Source organism: Gossypium hirsutum, chromosome D02 (genome assembly GCF_007990345.1).
Source record: "Gossypium hirsutum isolate 1008001.06 chromosome D02, Gossypium_hirsutum_v2.1, whole genome shotgun sequence".
NCBI lineage: Eukaryota > Viridiplantae > Streptophyta > Magnoliopsida > Malvales > Malvaceae > Gossypium > Gossypium hirsutum.
The window spans coordinates 37,201,098-37,208,249 of NC_053438.1; the positions used below are offsets into that span (position 1 = coordinate 37,201,098).

Here is a 7,152-nt window from a genome sequence, read left to right on the forward strand (position 1 = left end):
CCAAAATTAAAAGAACTGAAAGGGATTAGATCAAAACAAATTGAGAAAACAAGAGGACTCAATGCGCAAATAAACCATCAATATAAAACACGCGGATCCTCCTTCTTGAATCGGGTTGGGCATTAAACGGTGCTGTTTCATGCTTTATAAAACTTAAAAAAAATAAGTAAACAAAACCTAAAACATCTTATTCCATTTCCCCCTTTCAAAGAAACCTAGGTACCAGCCCCAAGTACTGCGCTGTTCTTGCGTCTACGACCTCCACCAAGACTCCAATTGCGACGGAAAGGGTCAGAGATCCGACGGCTTCCAATGACAAGGTACGACTCCTTTTTCTCCTTTTTTTTTGTTTCGCATAATAAAAAAACAAAAATGAAAAGAAACGGAGAAGAGAAAAAGAAAAACAAAGAAAAAAAACTGCAAATCACCTTTCAAATCTTTTTTTATTTCGATTCCTCTGAATATTTTTTATTTTTTCTTGTATTCAATATCTGTGTGTGTTAATATCGTAAAAAAAGGGGTCCTTTTTACAGATTTCGTTGGCTCTTTTTATAGCCGAATAATAAAAATAAAAAAAATATAAATACAATGTTTTTCTTTGTCTCTACTGCGTTGTTTGCTCGGTTTCCAGGTACGTTCGTACGGTGACGTGGCGTGACGCATACGGAGGCTTGCGTGATGTTGGTGCGCGTGAGGCTCGCGTGTGAGAGCAGTGGCTACTGTGCGCATGGAGAGCGGCAACGACGGCTTGCTACAAGCTGCTAGGGTTTCTGCAATCGGGTTGGGGATTTGGGCTGTAATGGGTTTGTAATTTGGGCCTGGTGTTGGGTAATGTAATTAGGTAATCAGGTTTATGATATTGGGGCTTAGTGGTCTGATGTATTTTGGGTTTGGGTAAATTAATTGGGCCTACTGCTGTAATAAACTGGACATTTATTTATTTTATATATATTTTTTTATATTTTGGTTTTAATACTTGGGCTCGGGCCAGGCGAAATTTGGGTATTACACTAGGCATATTATGCATCCAACTAAATCCAAACTTCCATCAAACATAATGCCTAACATATAACCATTTCATTCGTGAAAGCACTTAGAAAATAATCAAAACCACCATCAAGTTATCAACAAAATGACTTCCAAAACGCTATACATATTTACATAACTTATAAGGCCATGAAGATTGCCATCAAACTACGAGATCAACATTTCAAACACAAGACTCCCTAGGTACATGCCAAACCAAAACAAAAGTATCACCAACACCTGAGTTCAAAATTGTCGCTGGATGCTGAATCGACATACTAACCGAATAGTACCTAACCTGCGCATTGAAATAAAATATACACTGGGTATAACTCAGTGGCGTTTCTATAATCCAAACATTAAAATAAAATATAATACTTTTAAAAGCTCAATTTAAAAGTAGATGATGCCATGCTATTATCAATTCAAATATGCAATTTCATATTGACATTATTATACCAAATACATTTTACTATTGTTAAATACATGGCAAATTTAGTTCACATATTATACATAAATCAACTTCATTTCTTATTCACATAATCAATCACTCTTTTTATTTCCATCTCACATTTCATTTCTCATTTCAATTCCATTTCTCATTTTTTTACCATATCGAAATCATACAACTCATTTTATCATTTATATCCATATTAACACGACTCAGACTCAAACGGGTTCGTGAATTTAACCAACACACCACTTTGGCACCCAGTGCCTCATCGGATAAACTCAAAGCAAATAAGTTGACACCAGTGTCTCATTGGTTATAGGCACCCAGTGCCTCATCGACTCGTAGTTCAAGTATCCCTGAACTCTTCCTATCCTATGGCATGCCATCTATATCCAACTCATCCTAAACAGTTAATAGGGTTTTCATTTAATATTTTAATACCAACCAATGTTTCAAATCACATTTATTCTCAGCATTTATACATTTATTCAAGTTAATAAAAACCATAGTTATCCCAACACATATATTCAATTCAAATTTTTATAAATTTACAATTGAGTGTGAAATTAATTGTGTATTGATGGTTTTATGTGTTATACACTTATTTAGCATCTTTTTACTAAATATTTGAGCAAATTTTGAGTATATTCTCAGCAAATTATATGAATTTAACTCATATTAAGACATTGAGCATGATTTTAGCAAGTTTGTAATTTTATTAATTTTTAGAGTTAATTTTGCATAAAAATTAATTTATATTGCTATATGTTTAATAAAGTGCTTAATATATTGCAGTAGGACCATGGAATTGACTAACATGGGAGCAAATTAAATGTCACACATAAACAAGTCATATGGACGGCTAGAGCATGATTGGGTTCAGAAATTTTACCTTGACCCAGTTGAAGTTGGTTGCTGAAAAAAATCTAATTGTGTTTTAAATTGAGTCAAAAAACTGTCCATCAAGGGGAAGAGAAGCCCAAATTCGGCAAAGGCATATGAGCAGCCCAAAATCAACTTTTGAAGATTTATTTGGATGTCCTTGCACTTGGGAAATAATTAGAAATCAACTCCCAAATATTGCCCAAGAAACTAACCAACCCCTATCACAAATTAAGCTTGAATCAAGCAAGAAAATCAAGAAAAAAAATCAGCCACTTTCCACATTTCATGGCCGGCCAAGAGAGGAAGCATTTCAAGGGATCATTCAAGCTATTTTTAGCAAACTCTCATGTCACCCTTCTACTATAAATACAACCTCTCCTTCTCATATCCCTCATTCATCAATCATTCATTCATTCATTCTTCATTTTTCACTTGTTTATTTCCTCTCTTTTTCACGCATAAAGCCATTCATTTTCCTCATTCCCCTTAGCTAGCAATTTCTTGAGAAAATTCTCTCATGGTTGGCAACCTTGAGCAGTTTGCGAATGAGCAAACACAAGGATCGAAGGAAACCACTACAACTGATTTTCAGAGGACTAACGAAATCATTTAAAGTTTATTCTTCCATATCTTTATTTTGTTCTTAGTTATTCAACATGTTCACAAATTCTTTTAATGCTTTTTCATTAACAATGATAGCTTAATTTTGCTTAGCTAGAATGATTACATTAATTTGACAAAGTTCATTTGATTAATGTTTATGATGCATGTACCTCAATCGTTCATGCTTTCGATTAAACTCATGCATGTATTTCATTCATTAAAATGTGATTGAATGTATTCGAATTAGTTGATCAATCCTAGCCAGATGATGATTAATGAACACAATAATTGAGATGTATACTTAATTTAGATCCTAGCCCGATTAAATTAAAGGTTCATAATAACTCGAGAGAGCTTTATTACCTTCCATAAGTTTTAGATTTGTGTGATTAAATTGTTTTAAACCTAATTCGTCCCTATTACTTCACATAACTCTAAGAAACCTTTAGTTAAATATGATCATGTTAGTATGCATTTTTTCTAAGTTACCATGGAATACTTTTTGCACATTATTAAGCATGATGAAAAATGAATTAAGTTGAATGTTGTAATTATTCTAGCTCATTCATGTTATTATTGTTGAAGCTTGTGAATTTGCTACTAAGACCATCTCATCACATTCTTTACAATTAGATTAATTCATTTGCATTTATTTAATAATAATTTTATTCATCACATCAAAATTATTGCGTTTTCTTACCAACTTGTAACTTTAATTTTGTAATTATATGATTAACATATACAATCTCTGTGGAGACGATAACTCTTATACTTATTTATTACTTGATAACGACTGTGTATACTTGCACAAATCCACACGTTAACAAGTTTTTTGCTCCTTTGTCGGGGACAATTAATTTAATCATTATTTGTGAAATTATTTCTTGTAATTTGGTTCATTTATTTTTTTATTTAATTAATTTTTTATTCTTTATTTTTTGTTATTTATTTTTAGGTGTTTATGAGCATAGATTGAATCATCGATCTACTTCCTGTAGACCCTTAAATCTAGCGGATATTTAAATAAAGAAGACGAGAAAGATTAGCCAAAAGGCAAGTCACAAATATGGACCTTGAAATTAAAAATGATGTTAAAGGGAATGGAGCTGCTAATGCTCGTAATCCAATCCTTATTCCTAATGATAGGGATTGAGCTATAAGGCAATAAGTTGTGCCACTTTTCAATGAGTTAAATTTGGGAATTAGGAGATCAAAGATTTAGGCACTGCAGTTTCAATTGAAGCCTGTGATATTTCGAATGCTTTAAACCATGGGCCAATTTAGTGGAATGCCCACAGAAGATCCACACATTCACCTTCGACAATTCATGGAGGTGATCAATTCCTTTAAGATAGCTAGCGTAACTGAAGATGCATTGAGATTGAAGTTGTTTCCGTACTCATTGCGAGATCAAGCACAAGCATGCTTAATTCGTAGCCACCACATTCAATTTCAACATGGCAAGAATTAGTTGAACATTTGCTGGTAAAGTATTTCCCACCTAGCAAAAATGCTAAGTGGCGGAACGAGATCACCACTTTTCAACAAATGGATGATAAATCCCTATACGAGGTGTGGGAAAGATTCAATGAGTTACTTTATAGATGTCCTCACTATGGTATTCCATATTGCATCAAGTTGGAGACATTTTATAATGGTCCCAACGCACACACAAGGTTGGTGGTAGATGCTTCTGCGAACAGTGCTCTCTTGTTGAAGTTTTATAATGAGGCTTACGAGATTATCAAGAGAATAGCCAGTAACAATTACCAATGGCTGACAAATCGAGCAGCTTCAAGAAAATGAGCTTGAGTGAATAAAGTAGATGCCCTCGTTTCACCCTCAGCTCAGGTATATGTTATCTCTTCAATGTTGAAACAGTTTACTTCTAATGATTTAAATCCTGTTGCAGCTCAGCCACTGAGTCACTTCGACGTTATTTCCTACGTATACTGTAGGGATGGTCATTCTTTCGAGAATTGTCTACTAAATCTTGAGTCGATTTATTATGTAGGGAATCAACATCAAAATAGAAATGGACAAGGATCACAATTCAACTTCTATAATCCTTTATGACGAAACCATCCAAACTTCTCTTGAAGTAACCAATGAGGAGGACTGATCAACACCACAAGGGTTCAATCAAAAAGTTCAAAAACCACCACAAGCTGAACTATCTAATAGTTTAGAGAATTTTTTGAAGGTGTACATCTCGAAGAATGACACCTTAATCCAAAGTCAAGCAGCAACACTAAAAAATTTGGAAAACCAAATAGGTTAGTTAGCTACAGAGCTTCGTAATAGACCTTAAGGAACCTTTCTGAATGACACAAAAAATCTAAGGAATTTGGTTAATGAACACTATAAAGTAGTTGTTTTAAGAAGTGGTAAGACTTTCGAACCCAAAATAGTCGAGGTTGAAGATGAACTTGCCAATGAAGAGGAAAAACAACTGACAGTTGAGATTCCAGCATTAGAAAAGGTAGATGTTGAAAAGTCTGAAGAGGTAAAATCTAAAGTAGTGAATTTTACTATACCCTATAATATTGGAGAATTTTACTATGGTAAAGCTTTATGTGATCTTGGAACGAGTATCAACTTGATGCCAAAGTCTATTTTCAAGATGTTGGGAATAAATAAAGTAAGACCCACAACTGTAAGACTCCAATTGGCGGATTGATCTTTGGCATACCAAAAACAAAAGATTAATGATGTTTTGGTACGTATAGATAAGTTTATTTTTCCTATTGATTTTATTGTTTTAGATTTTGAAGCAGATAAGGAAGTGTCAATCATCTTGAAGAGACCTTTCCTAGCCATGGGAAGAACATTAATAGAAGTGAAAAAAGGTGAACTCACAATGAGAGTTCAAGACAACCAGGTAACATTTGATGTTCTTAAAATGATGCAACTTCCTAATCCGATGGAAGAATGCTCAGTAACGGAGGAGCTAGAATCCTTAGTTGTTATGGAATGGGAAAGAAATTCTGTAGAAGACCCATTGGAAAACACCTTAAGGTTCGAGCCATTGGAAGATGAACAAGGTAAGGAAAGTATGGCTTTGATAGAATCCAACCCGAGGGACTATGTTCAACTAGCACGGTTTGAACTGTTGGGTTAGAAGCTCGAGAATACGCGCAACCCAAACTGTCAATAAGGGAATCACTCAAACTTGAACTTAAGGTACTTTCTTCCTATTTGAAATACATTTATTTGGGTAATAGTTTTACTTTGCCTATGGTTATTTTAGCAGAACTAACCAAATGCCAAGAGAAGCAACTGATTGAAGTTTTGAAGAAATTCAAAAAGGAGATCAATTGGACTTTAGCTGATATTCAAGGAATAAGTCCTTCCTTTTGTATGCATAATATTATATTAGAAGAGGGCGAAAAAGCTAGAATCGAATGACATAAGAGTTTGATCCAATCTTAAGTATTTGATCTTGGGAAACTCGAATCTCAATGGTAAACAATAAAGATCATATATCTCACCTATGACATGCCGTGGATAGGAAACAATAATGAGTTGATTCCATTAAGGACAATCACGGGTAGAAAAATTTGTGTGAATAATAGAAAGTTGAGCAAAGCAACACAAAAAGACCATCTCTCGCTGCTATTTTTTGATCAAATGTTGAATATAATTGTTGGGCAACATTATCTCTTCTTTCTAGATGGATACAATTGGTATGATAAATGGTCGTTTGACATCACCTTGGTTAGTGATGATCACCAATAACATTAAGGATGTTCTCTTCACTTTCTTTGTCGCTATTTTATTTTCAATTTTTTTCTCTCATTTGAATAAATGGCATGCTTAGAAATTATTTTTCTTGAATTTGTACGTTAAATTAATTCTGTCTAAGGAGATTGAAACTTAAGCGGGACCATTTGTGACCCCTCCAACCTTTCCTGAGAATTTAATTTGATGTAAATTTTCGGGAAGAAATTTTCTAAGTAGCCCAAAAGAAAATTTTCATTTTAATTTTAATTTTATTTCCAATTTTAATTTTATTATTTTGTGTTTAATAAGAGGGTCAAGTTGGCCCAAGTACTAATCAGTTTATTTTTCTGATTTAGTTTAATTCCTCAGTACCGAAAATAATTATAGTGTGTGGACTTAAGGCCCAAAAAATGAAAAGGAGGAAAACACCCACTCATTGTCGTCTATGAACCCCCAAAACC

The 7,152-nt window shown here is 33.8% G+C and overlaps 1 non-coding gene across 1 annotated transcript; it reads right to left on the bottom strand.

The window, feature by feature from the left end:
• Positions 1 to 4,484: 4,484 nt before the first annotated feature.
• LOC121215168 (small nucleolar RNA R71) lies at positions 4,485 to 4,590 on the bottom strand. Its single transcript, XR_005910897.1, has one exon. It is a non-coding gene; the product is annotated as a small nucleolar RNA R71 (small nucleolar RNA).
• Between the last annotated feature and the right edge of the window lie 2,562 nt (positions 4,591 to 7,152).